Source organism: Bombus bifarius, unplaced genomic scaffold (genome assembly GCF_011952205.1).
Source record: "Bombus bifarius isolate JDL3187 unplaced genomic scaffold, Bbif_JDL3187 scf7180000008585_frag, whole genome shotgun sequence".
Classification (NCBI taxonomy): domain Eukaryota; kingdom Metazoa; phylum Arthropoda; class Insecta; order Hymenoptera; family Apidae; genus Bombus; species Bombus bifarius.
Window position 1 is genome coordinate 1 of NW_022884740.1, and position 19,542 is coordinate 19,542.

Below are 19,542 nucleotides of genomic sequence, written 5' to 3' on the forward strand. Positions count from 1 at the left end.
AAATATAAAAATAAAAAATTAACAATACTATTATAAATATTGCTATTATAATTAATTAATAATAATTTAATTAGATAATTAAATTAAAATAATTTATAAATATTTAACGTAATAAAATAAAATTTTTTAATAAAATTGATAAAAATTGAATTATCTTGTATATAAGTATATATTAATATATAATTATTAATTTTAAATATATTAATTTTAAAATCTTTATACATATATTTAATTTTATAAAAAAATTAAAATATAAATATAAATATTTTAACTTTAAATTGAAAAAAATGCATTATATATAATTAAATATTTATATATAAAAATTAATATAAATTATAAATATTTTATTATCTTGAGATATATAATTAAATTATTATTAATAATAGGTAATATTAATTTATAATTATTTATTTATTTATATATGTCGGATCAGGATTCGAATTTTGGGCGCGCGACGACTCTTCATGTGGACTAGCCATCGTTTCACAAAGCCGAGATTTTATTTACACGTATATACAGGTCTATCACTAAGCTTAACAAATAATAAGTACAACTAATAATAAGTCTAACAAACACTAAGCCTAACGAATAATACGATCTACGAATAATTAAATTAAATAATACTATTAGCAATGTTTGAGTTCAAACGAATCCACGGTCACCGGGATAACTCCTTACTAAGCGAAACTAACTTAGACGCAAATGCGATCCTCGAAAACGCTCGATGTATCACTCTCCAAGGCAATCGCAAGAATGCCAGCCTCGTCGAGATTTTTCTCCCTGTATGATTGCATTTTGTTTTCTATCCCCGTTTGGAAGCATCGAGAAGGTTCCAAACGCCGTTGCTAGGCACACTCGTTGGAAGCATCGAGAGAGTTCCAAACGCCGTTGCTAGGCAGTTTCTGCCTGGAGTTTTGGTTACTAAATACAATGTATGTCCCATTGCATCGGCACCTCCGAGGCAACATCACACGTGGCTCGGCCCGCTCTCGAGGCCGCATGCCGCCACAACCACACTTCTCGGAAAACACATACAACCACTCCAGACCTCCGTTAGATAAAACATCCATCCCGTGACCGTGGCTACGTTCAGCGACCGATTGTCACCTCGAACCCAATCTCGCTTATTACAAATCTTAAACAATTACAACTATAATAAAATCTAGGCTAAGGTACTAGAGGATGTTCCCAAAATTTCCAAGGAAGGGCTTCGGCTTTCCTTTCATCTCCGACATATATATATATATATGTCGGGTTTACATTAGAATTAGGGTTAGGGGCGTGAAACGAATCTTCGTTTGGGTTACACGTTGTCGTTATGCAATAGAGAAGACATTGACTAGTGCAAATACGATTACCATAGAACCGGACAAGTAACCGTGGTTATTAGATATTCGAGAGACTAATGACAATGATCCTAGGTTCCATAACGAATCCGCGGACAACGGGACGCACTCGCAAAAAATCTAAGTCGGATTCTGTGTTAATATTCGCTGACCGTAAGGAGTTAATCCTTTTTTGTCGATGAGACTGCAAGAGAGAGAGACTTTCCGACCCGGTGATACCCCAGAGGAAAAATATGACGGGGTGTGTCTAAAGACACGAGATCATCGGATTCGTCGGGAACATCCTACGTTCGGAAAGTAAGGGAAATTGACGTTGCTGCTAATTGGCCAATCTTCATATCGGTAGTTAGAAAAGGATGCTAGCCGCCCTTGAGGGAGGGTTGCTAGTGGGAGACGTCGTTCGTGGAAAAATAGGTCTCTCCTGTCTTCCCGTAACTGGGACAAAGACTGTGTATCTGTTGAAGGATTTTAGGTAACTAGATATTAGTGTTTATGACGGTCCTCGGGCTAGCCGATCACGTACTGTGGAGACGCGTCGACATCTGGTAAACATCCTGCCCGGAGAATAGGATCTGCGTGTGGCGAGCTACGGGACAGAAACCGTTGGAATGTTTACTGCCATGTGCCGCTACAAATCTTTCTTTTAAGGAGAGCTATAGGATTACTTAATGCCTTTGTTAGATGGAGAGTTCGTCCCGTTGACCGTGTGACACCAATTACCTCTCAGAGAAAAGACATCGACTCCCGACTGTCGGACGCCAACGCCGCGACGCATCTTAGTCCCCATCAGAGATAAGGCCCCAACCCCGACTTTCGGACTCCTTGGAATCCACACCAAACCCCCCAACATCCCCAAGCCAGGGTGTATATAAGCCGAGACTTCACCCAGCCCGGGGAGTTCTCGTTCTAGTTGCTGTTCTTGTACAACACCCCTTTCTCTGTTCAACGTTATTCTACTGTAAGTGCCAAAGTCATAATACAGTTCGATAAAAGAGAATTAATAGTTGGGCTACGACTCAGCTTTCTTTTTTCTCGCAACCCAAGTACCAACTTTACGTGACATTTTGGCGATCCGTGCCAGGATCCATCAACTTCAAGAAAACGAAATTACGCATTTCGGCATACGTGCATCATTGAAGATTGAGGGATCAGCGGACCTCTGCAGATCAGCTCACTTTGCGTGAAAACGACTTCTACGGAAAGCGGACTACGGTCATCACCAAAATTGAAACTGGTCACGAAAAGAAGAATATTCAGGTAAAGAACTGGATTCTTTTAAATATTATCGTACTCGTCGCAATAGCTTCGCTAGTACAGACTCCAACAACAGTACAATAACCACTATGAGCAAAAAATCAGAAGACACATCTTCTGTTAGCCCTATGGCTACTGGTGTGGATCCAAGTATTCGGGCCATACTAGACGCTATGCAGAAGCAGAACGAAATCAAGTTAAGAAAACTGTTAAAGGAGATTATTAAAGCAGCGACTAGTCGGAGTTATCAGGGTAGTTTAGTTTCTAATAATTTGAACAAAAGCTTGGAGAAAACAGACGTTACTGTAGGAAATGAAGAAATGGTTTTGAAAGAATTTTCAAAAGAATCGCAGTCTAATGTAGAAAATTCTTATGAAAAGAAAGTATCAATTGACACCGCTTCACAGGATTATATTTCCATTAAAACAGACTTAATGTTTGATGTCAATAGCTCAACAGAATACCAGAAAGAGTCTCTGAAACGAAGGACAGAAGATATTGCAGTATTGTATAATGATTTGTCACCATCTTCGTCACAAGATACTCAAAATTTACAAGAATGGTTTGACAAAAAAAGTAAAAGTTTAGGAGAAGCAGAAAAAGATCATAACAAGAAGGATAATATTTCAATGAGAAATATTTTGGACGGCGATACAAATAAAGAAAACCAAATTGAAACGAAGGAATTAGAAGCAGTTAGTAAATCAACTGCTGAAAATGATACAAAATCAATAGACAACGTTGAACAAAATATATCATTAGAATCCATACAAAAAGCAAGAGATAATGCTTAGAATAATGAACATTTGCTTATAGAAGGAGACCAAATGATGACAGCGAAAAATGCGTGTGACACTACAGAATCAAAAACTTCAGCAGATCTTATGTCGAGAAATTTAGATGCTAATACACAAGAGAAGTCTTTAGAGAATAAAGATGACAAGAATCCATCTCCATCTATGTTAGATAGTAGTAAACGGAGCAGTCGTTATAATGTTGCTGCAAAGCCTGCTACTTCGCCAAAATTTGAAGAAATTGTTTATAATCAAACCAGACAATCAAACACAAATAAAATTTTGCGAAGCGCTTTAAAGACGAAATTAATCGAAGACAAGTCTGAAATAATTAATAAACAAAAGGCATCGGAAAATGTAGAAAATAAATTTGCCAAAGAAGAAAAAAGAGGTGTTAAACAAAAATCAATTTCAGATAGTGAAAACGAAACAACTGATACTCGTCAACGAAGGAAAGCTCTTTTAACGAACACAGCTAGTGATAGCGATAGGTATAAATCTGTAGAAAATGATAATGCAGTAACGGGTGTAATAGCAACTGATGAAGCGAAACATAGAGGCAGACCTAGGAGATCGGATAAAGTCGAAGTTAAAAAAGATGAAGATACAAGGAAGATCCTACAAAATGAGAAGGGTGGATTAGAAGAACAAAGAAAACTCGAAGAAGATACAAAAGAAGAAACTACAGAGACAGAAGTCAATTCAAAAGGTATATTCAATAATAAGTGCGATTTACTTGATATCGAAAGAGCTTTTGAAATTAATGATACGGTTTAAGATATTAAATTTACTGAAGGTAGAAGCCGCTCTCAAAATGATATGGAAGATGTAGTAGAAGATTCACAAGAATTATCTAATAAAAGTAAGTTATCAGAAATAAGGATTGCACTTAACAAAATTGAATATACAAAAACTATTTGACGGAATAAAAAGAATTCATTAGAAAGAGAAAGAGGAGTAAGAGAAAAGAAGAAAATGTACAGACAGAAATTATTTCAAAAAATATATCAGATGATAAATGTGATTTGCTTTAGAAAAAAAAAAAAAGAATATTATCCACAAACTACATTAGGAATTTATCTATTTTAGTGAGGAGAAAGAGAAAGGATAGAGGAGTTGATCAATAGACTGTGGATTTTGAAGCGTTTATGAAAAACTTACAATTTTAATAAAATATTCAATGTAAAGTCTTTGTTATAATATTCAAATAAATAGATGAAAAAAAACTGAATTTGCATAATTACTCATGGCTTATTGATCAATCATGCGACTCGTTCAGAGGTAACTCGAGTTGTAAAGGCGACAATTTATTAAAAATGGTATATCTGACGTACGATGCATTTGCTCATGTTAAACTATTTAAATAAGTATAAAAATCACGCGAAAAAAAAATCTACTGAAAATAATGTTGAACTAGTTAATAATAATAAATCATATAGTGAAACACAAACCTTAAATCAAGATTTTAAGTTCAAAAAAAAAAAGAAGAAAGAAGTTGATAAAATGACAGCAACATGTAGCAGCAGGCGAGAGAAAATAAGCCAAATTTCTAAAAGAAGAAACGATGCTCAAGAACTCGAAATTTCTCGAGTGGATATGCTAAACAACGAATTTAATGAACAGTTGAAAGAACGTGAAACAGCAATAGAAGACTTACATCAAATGTTAAAGCATCAATCGGAAATTCATAAAGTTACCTTAAATGAAGCAAGTTTGAAAATAGGAGAACTCTCTGATAAAATTAAATGTTTTAAAGGAAAAGATAGCCAGATACCGAAACGTAATGAATTACTCGAAGAAGAACAGAATAAATGGAGAAGTTTAGAAAAAATGATTACAGAAAAACTTGAAGAAGAAAAATCCCGTTAGGAAACAGCTGAAGACGAAAGCTTTCCAAATATAACGAGCAACTTCTAAAAGATTATCAAGAAATCCATAAAAAACAAGAGAGAGAGAAAGGAAATACGCTGCGGTTGTTCATCATAATCACAGGTAAAGAATTAAACATGTACCTCAACTGAAAGATAAAATCAATCGACAGGATTTATATGCGAAGAACATAAGAACACAATATATAGAACAGCACAAGATGATCGAAAAATTGAGAGCAAAAGGAAAACGTGTGCATAATAAAGGTAAAGAGAACACATAATGTATCTCCACCAGGGGCGCATGATCCAAAATTAAATAATAAAATAAAAGGTTTTGTTACTGAAAAGTTAGAGAGATTTCATGACAACAAAAGCATTGCCTGTGCAGAGTGCAGTGTATTAATGTGCACTAAAAATGCAAGCAACGTGACGATTATTTTTAGAACACCACAAGCACCACGAAAACACAATCAAGACCAAACAAGATCAAGTTCAAAAGTGAAGTTACGTGAGCTTATTACTGCTAACGACCAAAAATTGAATTACGATCCCGAGCATCAACTCGCTGATCTTCAAGTAGAATGTTCCGACAAAGACAGGACGACACAAGAGTTCGAGAAGCACATAGAGGACATGAAGGAGGAAGTGCAAAAATTAGAATTGCAACTCGACGAGTTACAAAAAAAAAAAAAAAAAACACACACGCAAGTAAAAAGAGTTCAATCTTTTGGAATACAAATTGAAGAACTAACAATAAAATTAGAAGAAATAACATAAGTCACAAATATGAAGTTGACTTGCTGGAACAAAAAAAAAAAGGCCAAACTTAATTCATGTGTTAGTAATTCAATGGAGGAACGTGAAGCTGGAGCTAAAGATGCAAAAGAGATAAAATGTAGTTCTTGAACCACAAGGACAAATAATCTGCCCTTCAATGTGAACTAGACGAACTAAAGGGTGAATATGAAAAAGTGGGTGATTTTGGATATAAATACGAAGAAGAAACTAATAAACTGAAACTGGATTTTGAAAAATAAGAAAAATGATCCTTGTCAATGAAAATAAATTTGAAATATTGCGTAGGGTAGAAATTGAAGGTAAAGTAAAAGATGTGAACGAACAAAATAATTTTCTTAGAAAAGAACTGGGAAACGTCCAAAAACTTTCCAAAGATGTTAATAATCGCTTACTCGAGACGAACCAAGAATTAAAAGATTCACATAGAAAACACACTCTTATTTGAAAATTGAAAAAAAAGAAAAAAAAACATCAGGAAGAATTAGGTGATATAATAAAACTTCATGATGAAGAAAAATATAAACTGATACAGCATTGGTGTTCTGTAGAATGTCAAACTGCCATAAAGGGTTACATTGATGGAAAAGTGCAGTAAATATTTAAATAACAATCCATGACTTCTTAAGTAATTGTAACAATCTTGATGTTTTACTATGGAACAACTAGATGAAGTGCACAGTGACATTAATAAAGTAGAATCATCGATAAAAGTAGATGTATCTTCTTCATTAATATCAGAATCAACGACTGATATTATAAAGAATGTGCATGATATTCCAGAAAATCAAAAAAAAAAAAAATAAGTCACAGGAATGTACAGATAATACAATTCAAGATGGTTTAGTAGTAAATAAATGTGATGTAACAGATTTAAATAAAAACAAAAAAAAATTTTTAAAGTAAGGAAAGTAGTGAGACAGAGAGCATAAAGAACGCTGCGATTAATGAAGTAGAACAAGAAATAATAAATAAGGACCCACAAATTGATGATCAATATAAAAAAAAAAAAGATGAGAAATTTCAAGAAGAGCAAGCAGAGAATACAACTGAGATTGGAGATCATTCAAGATATGCAGGTGACACATCTTTAGATAAAGAAAGTACGAACGATGTTGAAATATTTAATACAAATGAGGGTGAACAAAACATTGAGAAACACAACGTTTGTACAGTGTTAAATATAGATACAGTTAGTGTTACTAATGCTCAGTGTCAAGCATTAATTAAAACACTTGGTGAAACTTTTGATGATAAAGCCCAAACATTGCATGTCACGGATACAGACACAGATTTGTCTAAACTAGTTGATAGTAGTTCAGAAGTAATGGTACTGACTGTAGAAACTACTATATATTAATGATATGAATGAAAGTACAGAAGAAAATATTGTTTTAACTGTACATGAAAAGGATGCTGTTGTAAATTCCAATGAAGAAAAAAAAATGTTTCTGCAGAACAAAAAGGAATGAAGAACGCTGAAATTGTAAATGAAGAATTTAATTCGATAGGTTAAGCACGAGAAAGTGATGGAACAATTATAGAAGTAATTTCAACAGAAATTGTGGCCCAAGAAGTTTCTGAAAATTGTAGCCAGAAAGACAATTATGACGTATTAAATCATACAAAGACAAGAAACGATTCTATAACTCCTATTACCTCAGGAGTCCAATTCCATCGCTCCATACTGAGGAAACACTAAGATTTTGGAGGACCAAAATCAATCTAAAGAGGGGGGTATGTGACATCAATCACATCTCAACCTATATCAGTGATAATACATCGACACCCGACCTTCGGACACTTTTGGACACATCACCACCTTATCATCATAGCATACACCAAGGCTGTGACGCACCTCCGTCCACATCAGAGATAGGATATGGACCCCCGACCTTCGGACACTTTTCTACATCATAACCTACACCTAGCCCCTCAACATCCTAAAACCAAAACGTATATAAACCGAGACTTCACCCAGCTCGGGCAGTTCTTGTTCCTCTTCTAGTTGCTGTACTCATACAACCCCTATTCTCCGGTTCGGTGTTATTTTGTAAGTGTTTATAATAAAGTTTTATAAAGGAAAATAAGTAGTTGGGTTACGACTCAGCCTTCTTACTACCACCCAAGTACCAACTTTACGTGACAGGAGCCGCCTCGGACCTAAGACTGATAATATAGGACTTGGGTTAAGTAGTAGAAAGGTAGTCGCGATACACTGTGTGGTTTTTAATAGTTCTTACACACGGTGTGTACGCGAACCTTTCCCACCAAACTAGATTAAGAGTGGGGCCGCTCCACTGGGATACGTCGCAAGAGAGGGTAGGAGATCCGACCGGCCTTGGATACAGTGTCCGGCCGTGGGAGGGAGGAATCCGTCTTCAATGTCTCTGCCATGTACATAGCTTTGTTTCCCCCTCCTTCCATTGTGTCTAAGGCATGAGCCTGCTAGGTAAGCCTTACTGATGAGTCCACTAGCAGACTCTGGACGAAACACACTTTTTTTCTTCTTTTTCTCCGTCTTCCTTCATATATCCGTGATAATTGTAGCCTGCTGGCTGTAGATGTCGCTTGCCGGGGTGTAGTACTGCTGTATTTCCTTCTTATTTAGATGTCGTGGAAGAAAAATCGGACTTTGGAAAAGTACGAGGCGCCGGGATTTGAACCCGGGATCCGAACGTTTGTACTCTATGGCGCTAACCACTGCGCTGCCGTCGTCCGACACTAGTTGGTTTCGAGTGGTGAGATTTGCGTTCTCGTGTGCCGCCACGAGAGGAAATCTCAGTGTGGGTGTGCTTTCTGAACGAAGAACGCGGATTCGTTGATTCACACTTTTCGTTAGGAAAGTGAGGGTGCCCATTGATTATAGCCAACGTTAATGAATGAAGATAGGAGGAGGAAGCCTCCTACCAACGTGGCTCGTGGGTGACATTGTTTATTGGAAAAATAACTACCCGCTTTCTTCGTTATTTGTAAGAGTGCGCAATAAACCTAAGCATTGTTCTAAGGACCATCCATAAACCGAAAACACTTACAGGGTTAGAGATTCCTTCAAGCTATTAAGATTACGTCAAAGGATTCAGTTTATAGTATATAGTATGTAGTAGATCAGTATATAGTATAAAGTTTCAGACGGCGCACGGACCATCGTACGCGCCGTAACATAGAGAGTTATAAGAATATACATAAAATATAATTAAACATCGCAAAAGTAACTTAATTAGAAATGATTAGAATGTATGATGTATAATATAATGAATTCAAATTGTCTAAAAAATATTACAAATTTATAGAGATTTTACTATAAAATGCTTTTAACAGAAGCTGATACAGTTATATAGCATTTTCAAGCATTTACGAACATTAATGTACGAATTTGAAATTAGCAATATTGAAGCGCGGTACTCGGAAAGACGAATGTACATGGATAATTGTATGCACTAATCAACGATACGGTTATAATTGCATGCTTGATAGAAAAATATCATCGTAAAATTGATATGATTTCATGGAAACGCGTCTAACTTGGTATCTCGAAAGTATCTTAAGCAAACTAATTAGCGTGCCTGTTATGTCTTTTAAAATGTAAATTAACATGTAACAAAGAAACCTTCATCAATTTGATTCGCTTCAAACTGCGCAAATAAGTAGTATAAATAATATTTGTGATAGATTTGGCATCAATTCCATGTTTCCTTTAATATTTGCCTTTAGAAAGTCCAATTCGTTTCACGATTATACAAATTACTAAAAAAATGTCTATATTAGTAATTTATTTATTTTGCATTAATCGTGACATGTTAGTTGCATTATGTTATATGTAAACTACCACAGAGGAAAAATGATAATCTTTCAGTTATTAGTTTTCTGATTTTAATGTCATTTTATGAGTACTTTAACACGAGGTACTTGTAAATGAAAACAACCAATTAGACTAAAAACATAAGCCTGTTACCAAGACTCTTATTAAATTGAACAAGCTTTTCAAAAATCGAACGTGTATATTAACGCGAACTTATTATTTGACTGATTTGACTGACATTCGAAATTGGTGAGATCATATGAAATTTTGCTTTTCGCGGTTCGGTGTATAAGAACGCGTCACCGGTTGCTCAACTTTCGATATAAAAAGCGGATCAAGTCTACCGGATTATCCTACAGACACGCATTAATTCGTAAGAGTTAGTTATCATCTGGATAATAATTATCTGAAGAAACTTTCAACGTGAAAATATAAAATTTTCATTGATTACATATTGCGTTCGCCATAATTGAAAAAATGGTAAACCTTCGATCTCATCTTTCTAATACACATTTTCTTTACCTCGTGATAAATAAATTCTTGGAAATTTAGGAAAATTTTCAGTGACCACTTTAAGGAATTTGACAAATTTCCAACGAGACTATGTGACACCGTTAGGTAAAGTGATTCAAATGTAATAGCGATATTAAACGAGAAATCTATAAAGGTGTCATTAGAAATTCTAAGAATGTCTCTGCATCTTTATCTTAGGTATTACGCCAATAGTTTTCATTACCGTGATGTAATATTTATCATGCTTATTTTATACGTAAAACGAATCGTTGGAATATTCCCGAAGCTAACGAAGCATTTCCCAAAAGTTAAACCGAAGAAATTAACGCGAATAGTTAAGTGAAATTTTTCCATTAACTTGCTCGCTCTTTTTGGAATTAAGGCTTACAAATTCTTAAACGTAAACGATAAAAATAAAAATTAATGTAGGAGAATAGAAAAATAATATGTTCCCATTTTTTCTCGTACAAAAATCGTCAGACTGATCCGCTTGTAATATTGTTACTTCTAAAAAAACACGAATCCTCCTTCGTGTTTTTTAATTGAATTATTATTAAAAATCAGATAATTATCGTTCACAGGAGTGATAGTGTTGATGTCCATTGAAGTGTGTCTTATGGTAGCAAGGCAACGACCAGAAATGTTGGTCCCTTCCGAATTCTTCGCCTTGCTTGATAGTCTGAGGAAGATTCTGGCCGACAGTTTCCGGCAGGAACAAAACCAGTGCAGCGCCAAAAAAGGACACCGTGCTGATAATGAGCATTGGAAATCCCTCCCAAATTGCAGCCTAATGAACAAATATTAATTTATATGAGAAAAGGTTAAATACCATGAAAATCTGGTCAAAGTATTTCTCATTTAAAAAGTTTCATTAGAAAGTTTCAACCAATATAGTTTCATATCTTAAGTTATTCCATCATTTTTTATTTTAAATTTCAATTTTTTGATTAAAGACCAGTTAAAGAAAAGCGTTGGTTGCAACTTCCAAAACGGGCTTTCTAGAAAGTGAGAAATATTTTGATCAGATTTTTATAATATTTAACTTCTTCAGGAAACAACTTGTTTTAAGGTAAGAAAAAAACTATTTTACATTTTCATGAGAAAATTTACATGAGAACTTTTTCATAATTTCTAATAGCGCTTATTGTATCTTTTGGAATAAATTAAAGAGAAGTTGAACGTGGATGTACTTAGCGGTGTTTCAAAAATGTTGTAACAACAATAGTAGTATAAATATTTATTTACCGAGTCAGTGATATATGGCGCCAAAGAGTGTGCAACTATTCCGAAAATATGAATGAAAGATACGCCCTGCGATCTGACTGGGGTGGGCAGAAGTTCTGCTGCATACTGAAGACCAATATTGGCTGCCATGTTCAGACAGAATCGCGACAATATTGACATTACTAATTTCGCGAGCACTGGGGAATAAATTAAAAAATACAAAATTAATCCTGGGTACACAATACTTGATTGTAAGTTTAATTAAAAATATAGTCCGATCGAAGCTTAATCAAAATAAAATTAAAATTTCACACAAACTTTAAACTTCTATAAATCTCCAAATTCTAGAAAACCAACATATAGAAAATTATTGCTTCTAAAATGTGCACACCTCTTTCAATTTCGCCACTAAATTAATTCCTAATAATTCCTAAATTCTAGTTCCATCAAAATAATTATTTTCCAAGATTAATACCTTCGAAGTTGCCAAAATTCTTTTACATTCATCATCAACTTAATTTCAGATTTTTCTCAATAATACGTCATTATAATCGTTTTAATTTTACTTTAATAAACAGATCGATATATTTACTGGAATGCAGCATAAGTTCAGCGATACTGAGTACACAGGTCATTGCTATCGTGAGAAATCCGCAGAGTCTACGACCCCATCGGTCGAGCAACAGGGCGAGTAATAACCCAGCTGGAAGTTCTGTGGCACAGGCGATCGAGAACGACACGAACACCGAGCTCTGGATAAGTTTTAATGAATACACGTGACCGTCGAACGAGATCAGGGTGAAACACCTACAAGATTGTATCGGTTATTTATGAAGGTTTTCTCGCAACATGAACTCGTATCTTATACTTGCCAGAATGCAACTAGAAGAATAGTGTTTCTCGCCAACCGTGGCGTTTTGAACAGATCGAGCAGCGTCGCTGATTCTTGAATTTTGTCCGGTGCCTCCATGTTACTCTGCAAGAATTTATTTCGAGAATAATTAACGAAAGATATAATACGAGTCGTGCCTTTAGCCCTTACACAGTTCAAAATTCATAACACACTGAAAAGAAATTTTATTTTCATTTTATTCGTCATTAATAGATAGCACGAACAGTGGCACTTTGCATTCTGTTTTATGGAATTAGTCGGCATGGCTTTTGATATCGAGATTTATTAATATAATGGGTGGTTGGTTGATTAAATACTTTTCTGATCCGAAATACAGTCGGGAACAAAACTAAGTGGATTAGTGGAGAAAATGTAAAAATTCATTTCAATCATTTGCTGAACTATCTGCATATTATTAGAAGGAAATATAATAAATAAAACTCAAGTATATGAGGCTGATACTAATTTGATTATACTTTCTTCACATCTATTTCCATTAACTATAGCAGCTTATTTTTATTCCCGATTGTACTTGTAAATTGTAAATATTTTATAATTTCTATATAAATTCCCAGATTTACTTCAAATTTTGTACGAGATCGATATAATACCACAATGGAATCGCGACAGTCAAGTTTCATTTCATATTTCATTTTTCATCGCGTTTCATTTTTAAAACCTGTCTATGCATGTTAAAATACATTCGCGAGTCTGTGTGTTTTCGACGTGAATCAAATATATCTGTCAGCACAAATTCAAGTACTGTACCGTATGATTTCGCGTAAGCTTTCTAGAATTCTATTTGATCGAACTTACGACGAATATATCGCAAATACGCGAGTCTGGATTTCTGCGATTGATCCTAGCTATACTCCGTAGTTTCTCAACAACCTTGTCCATCATCCCGTTGGAAACGTACCAGCTTGAACAGAGCAAATACGAGTGATATGGATCGATAAGTAAATTTGCATAAATCTCAAAGCGCAAGTTGAGAATTCGAATAATCGAACGATTAGGAGTTTACTTACCGGGCGCTCTCGGGAAGAATCCACGGTGTGATAGCGACAGATAACAGCGGTATGGCAGTAACGTAAGTAAAATATCTCCAGTTCGCGATATAATAGGCTATCCATGGTAAAATTGTACTGGCCACTGCGAAGTATACGCCAAAGGCGATATTCACGACCAACGTTCGTTTCGAAACAGCCATATATTCGAGCACTGCGGGATAATTGATCGTCGATGACTCTCGGAATAACTGATTATTATATCAAGATACTTAACGACGATTATTCTTTATGTTGCAGTAATAGAACATGGAAGATTTATCGAGTGAAACCGATTATTAATATGGAGCAATTGATGACGAGCCGAATGAACGATACCATCAACATAATTGTAGGATAATTGTAAGATTATAAATATAATTCCGATTTTAAATTAATCCGTTTACTCTGCAAACATGAATGTTCCGAGTTTGAGCTGGTCCGTATAACAAAAAGCGCTACATAATGCACGTGTTTTGCTTCTAACGTATTTAAACGAATTACGTGTTGAAAATTTTGTGATAATTTTCATTTCGAACGAATATACAGAGTGGTTGGTAACTGGTGGTACAAGCGGAAAGGGGGTGATTCTACGCGAAAAAAGAAGTCGAAAATATAGAATAAAAATTTTTCGTTCGAGGCTTTGTTTTCGAGAAAATCGACTTTGAATTTTCGCTCGATACGCGTGCACTTTATCGCGTCTCGTTATAACGGATCTCACTGTAGATCGTTGTCTCGATGGAAGAATTAAAAAAAAAATTTGTATTCTATATTTTCGACTTTTTTCCGCTTGTACCACCAGTTACCAACCATCTTGTATAACTCGATTTAAGAATATCAAGATATAACTATCCTCAACGACATGAAAATCGATGAAACGATCTTTAACAACAAAATCAATATATTCATCTCTGGTGGTGGCAAAAGCTCTTAAATCAAGAACTCGAACCGTATAGTTCAATCGAGTACAGCAACGTCAAAATTATCTTCGAGGAACAATTCATCAAAAATTTCTCACGCAACATCATCTTTCACGTAATAGAAACATTGACTTCATACTAACGTTATCTCTCGCGTGACTGAAACATTGGCTTATCGGTCGAACCTCTCGCACTTTCTACTTCGTAGAAGGCTTACCGATAATCAGAGGAATGTTGATACAGTTATCGAACGCCAGTCCAGTGAGAAACCTACAGACGGCGAATGACCAAAAACTATTTGCGCTGGCAGTGAAAATGGAGGCAAAAAGGGCGATACCATTGCAGAACATTAAAGCTGGGATACGACCCTTGTGATCGGCGATCCAACCGACTAGGAAACCACCGATGATGGATCCGCAGAAGAAGATGGCCTGCGCCGTTGATACGAGGTATTCTCGGTCGCATACCCAATCTAGCTAATCACCAAGGTTAAGAGTTAATCAGCGAAAAACCAGATTCATATTTTTCAGAATATAATTTTAATCCTGCTGCGGTCTTCGAATTTTTATATCTCGATTCTGCTCGCAGTTCGATGAATGAAAGTTCTTTATGCTCTGAAAAAAACGTTCGCGTAAAATCGGAACGAGGAATTATCCGTACTAACAATTATCGTCTTATACTTTCTTTAAACTTAAGAAATTTACTATAACAAGGTTAGAGTAGATCGGAAATGACCCAAAGAACGCAGCAGAAGTGTAAGAATTTCGAAGCATGCGATTCAGACAACGATGTGAATACTTCACCTCAGTTCCTATACTAGGATATGGAATCTGCGTAAAATTATACTCTCATTCAGTACATTTTATCGTTTTGTTTGTTTGGAAGCCCGATGAGCTCAGGCTCTTATCGCTCTTCAACAGCTCTGTGAAGTTTACGTACTTCCGTTGACATTGTTCGTAATAAAGATAAACGTTCGTCACTGGAATCGCTATCTTAATCCTAAACACCCCATACGATAGATGATTGATCATTTTAATTATTAAAATAAGAACCAAAGTCCAGACAGAGTAATCCAAAAATATCTTGTATCTTATCGTGAAATTTTTCTACAATATTTTCTAATAATTTTCGAAATGTTCGAAAATTCGAGAAATTCCAGAAATCGCGATATCTCGCATATTTTTCACAATATTTGAAAGTCACTTTCTACGAACAATCAAAAATATCGTTCAAAGTTTAAAGGAGCTTTCGTTGCTACGTATATCTCCTTTTCTTTCTTTCCTTCATTATACATACTTACCTCTCTTCTTCGGTGAAATTCGAGTTTACTAATTCGTCTATCCTGCACCAGTGTTCCGTGGAAATAATCGTAATGAAAAATTGCGAGAAATACAGAAACGCGTACGTCGCGCCATAAGGTAGTGTGGCGGATCCGGTATCAACAGGACGCCGACAGGTCGAGGCATCAACGCGGCGCAACACCTCCCGGGCGATCCGCGAGTACCAACCGCCAACACTAGAGGGCTACGACGACAACGAGTCTGTCTGCCTAACTCGCTAGCAGTCGAATATACGAGCGATTGATATAAATACCGCACCTAGCGAGACTCCCTCTACGTCTAAGGCAGGGACTACCGGGCATAGCCTTACTGACGAGTCCACCGGTAGTCCCGGGACGAAACGCAAACGCACCCTCGCTCTCTTTTCATTCGCCTCATTGGTGACCACCGACAACGAACACGCACCTTTGGAGAAGGAGTCAGGAAAGGAGCCAACCACCGACGACGACCAAGCCAGGAAGTGATGTAGCCATTGCAATAGTTCATGGGCATCACCTCCAGCAGCACGTCAGCAGAGGCGACAACCACCTCGTCTCCACGACGATCAGCCTTCCATCATCGACGACGAGCCATTGCCTCTAACTTGTATCGCGCTATATAGCTCTGGGGTCACGCTATAGCGCTAGGGGGAGGCTGTGTGGCGGATCGGTATCAACAGGACGCCGACAGGTCGAGGCATCAACGCGGCGCAACACCTCCCGGGCGATCCGCGGGTACCAACCGCCAACACTAGAGGGCTACGACGACAACGAGTCTGTCTGTCTAACTCGCTAGCGGTCGAATATACGAGCGATTGATATAAATACCGCACCTAGCGAGACTCCCTCTACGTCTAAGGCAGGGACTACCGGGCATAGCCTTACTGACGAGTCCACCGGTAGTCCCGGGACGAAACGCACTCTCTCACTCTCCTTCCATCAGCCTCATTGGTGACCACCGACAACGAACACGCACCTTTGGAGAAGGAGTCAGGAAAGGAGCCAACCACCGACGACGAACACGCCAAGCAAGGTGACCGGATACGAGACGACGACCAAGCCAGGAAGTGATGTAGCCGTTGCAATAGTTCATGGGCATCACCTCCAGCAGCGCGTCAGCAGAGGCGACAACCACCTCGTCCCCACGACGATCAGCCTTCCATCATCGACGACGAGCCATTCCCTCTAACTTGTATCGCGCTATATAGCTTTGGGGTCACGCTATAGCGCTAGGGGGAGGCTGTGTGGCGGATCCGGTATCAACAGGACGCCGACAGGTCGAGGCATCAACGCGGCGCAACACCTCCCGGGCGATCCGCGAGTACCAACCGCCAACACTAGAGGGCTACGACGACAACGAGTCTGTCTGCCTAACTCGCTAGCAGTCGAATATACGAGCGATTGATATAAATACCGCACCTAGCGAGACTCCCTCTACGTCTAAGGCAGGGACTACCGGGCATAGCCTTACTGACGAGTCCACCGGTAGTCCCGGGACGAAACGCACTCTCTCACTCTCCTTCCATCAGCCTCAGTAGTAACGACAATAACAACAGCCATTGATATCTCCCGTAGTCACCGACATACGGCAGAACATCATCGAAACTTTCCAATCTTGGTCTCAATCGAGTCGCTTCAGTGGGCAATATAGAGTTACTCTTCTCGTCCTTCATTTCGCTGAAACAGAATCCATCCTTGATTTCCAGGCGTAGCAGTATAAAAGTCGTATAACAAAGTTTTCAGTCTTCTAGTCTTTGAAATAAATGTCATTCGGCAGTTCCTTTGATGTTTCACATTCTGTGATTCCAATTACAATACTCCTTTCCTCTCCCACAAACAGGAAATTATTTTTTGACAGAACGCAGGAACAATCTTACCCGTCATTCACGTTTTCCCCTTCCATAGTTCGAGCAGCAAAGTCTCAATTATGATTTTAGGTTTTGAAAGGCAACGGAGATGAAAGAGGAGACCCGATATGCTGATCGAAAGACGTTCGGAAATGAACTGAAAGAACGAGCGAAGTCCGGCAACTGTTCGCTTTGTTTTCGATTCGGTTAAACGTTAAATTAAGTGTAAGTGTTTGCTCGAGTGCCGGCCAATTACTGTGCCGGGAGTCAAGTGAATCGTGACACGCGACTCGTTCAAATTGAATTGCATACGAACCACGCTCGCGAGATCATCTTTAAAAAGGGCTGATTCGGTATACGCGGCGATGTCAACGTGATATCTACATGTCTGAGGAAAGTTTCGACGAAAGAAATAGCCTCGAGTGCTGGTTAATGGTGTTCGAGTTATCGTTTGGATATCGATATTATAGATTTGCAAAAGAGATAGAAGAACCGAAGGAAAGTTTGTTGACTCTGTCATATTTAATTAAATGCAGGAGAAAAATTGAATGGAATAATTTTCTGATTAATATTGTTTGTTTATTACTCGTAATCCTCTTACCCGGCGACTTAAGGGTGACTTCCGGTTACAGTGCTTAACTAAACTAAGTTTTCGATCAATATATTGAACTTTATTGGAAAATAACCGAGAAAATTTTAAGCCATCGAAGGCTAAGAATAAATGAAATAATTGAAGGTTTTTCAAACCTGTTTTAACACTAATATCAGGGATATAAGAAGATGGTACTTCTGATGTATCAACGCAATTATTTGATTATTTACCATTCGTTAAAACAGACGGTCTTAAGGACTGAGGTGGTTAATTAGATATTGAAAAATTAAAAGAACGATTTCCAAGTTAAAAGTAAAATAATATATCGATCTTTCGCAAAATTTTTATATCAAATTGTTCATTTTCGTATCAGATAGAGCAAAAGGTTAAACTGATATGTTTACTTGAAAATGGATTCAGGGAAATTAATCATTTGCCAATTAAATTTAAGCGAATACGTGAAACAATATTATCATATAGAATAAACACGGAAACGAAACAGCTGACAGAAAAACCATCGATTTCGAGACATCGATTAGAATGACTAATGTCATTGTCAGGAGCGAGAAAGTGGTCGAGTGCTGGAAATAACTGACCTGTTTGGAAAATACGACAACGAGAAACATTCGTGTCTACGAGCCATCGTGTCTACATAATAAATACTTGCGTGTGTACGTCTACACAATTGGCGGCATTTTTAAAATCAAAAATAGAGTATATTACCCTTGATCGTCCAAACGAAACAATTGCTTATAATTACAAGACATTTGATACAGGACTTTGAGAAATCAATATGCTACAATTTGTTGGAAACATTTAGCTTGCACATAAATCACATATGAGCCAAACTCACGCGACTGATAACGTTACATTGCACTGAAACTGAGGACTCGATCGATTCTCAAAATTCCAAATACAATCTTTTAAATTAATTTTCACTCATTATCAAGAATCCAATCAAAATTTCTTTTTCCTAATTTATTAGTAACATTCTTAGGCAGAACTAATAATTATCGCTTCTCTTTTATAAACGATTATCAAAGCGAAAAATTAAATTCAGTCTATAGAAGAAAATGAATACAGAAGTTGAAACCCTTACCTGTCACCAAACGATTCTTCTATGTCTAATTAACGATAGTCTCACGATGTCAAAGTGAAACTCCAAACTGATCGTTTCTCGTTGCTCTTTGTTCAAAATATCGATCACGATTAATCAGGCACTACCAACCACATCCACTAATATCACTGTCAGATCGATTAACAGCAAGTTATGAAATTAGCAATTAAGGGCACCCTCGATCAAACCATTTTTCTCTCTCAACGTCACA

General features: G+C 36.9%; 1 pseudogene; it reads right to left on the reverse strand.

Annotated features, from left to right (window-relative positions):
* Positions 1–10,756: 10,756 nt before the first annotated feature.
* Positions 10,757–18,106, reverse strand: LOC117213267 (annotated as a pseudogene).
* Positions 18,107–19,542: the final 1,436 nt, after the last annotated feature.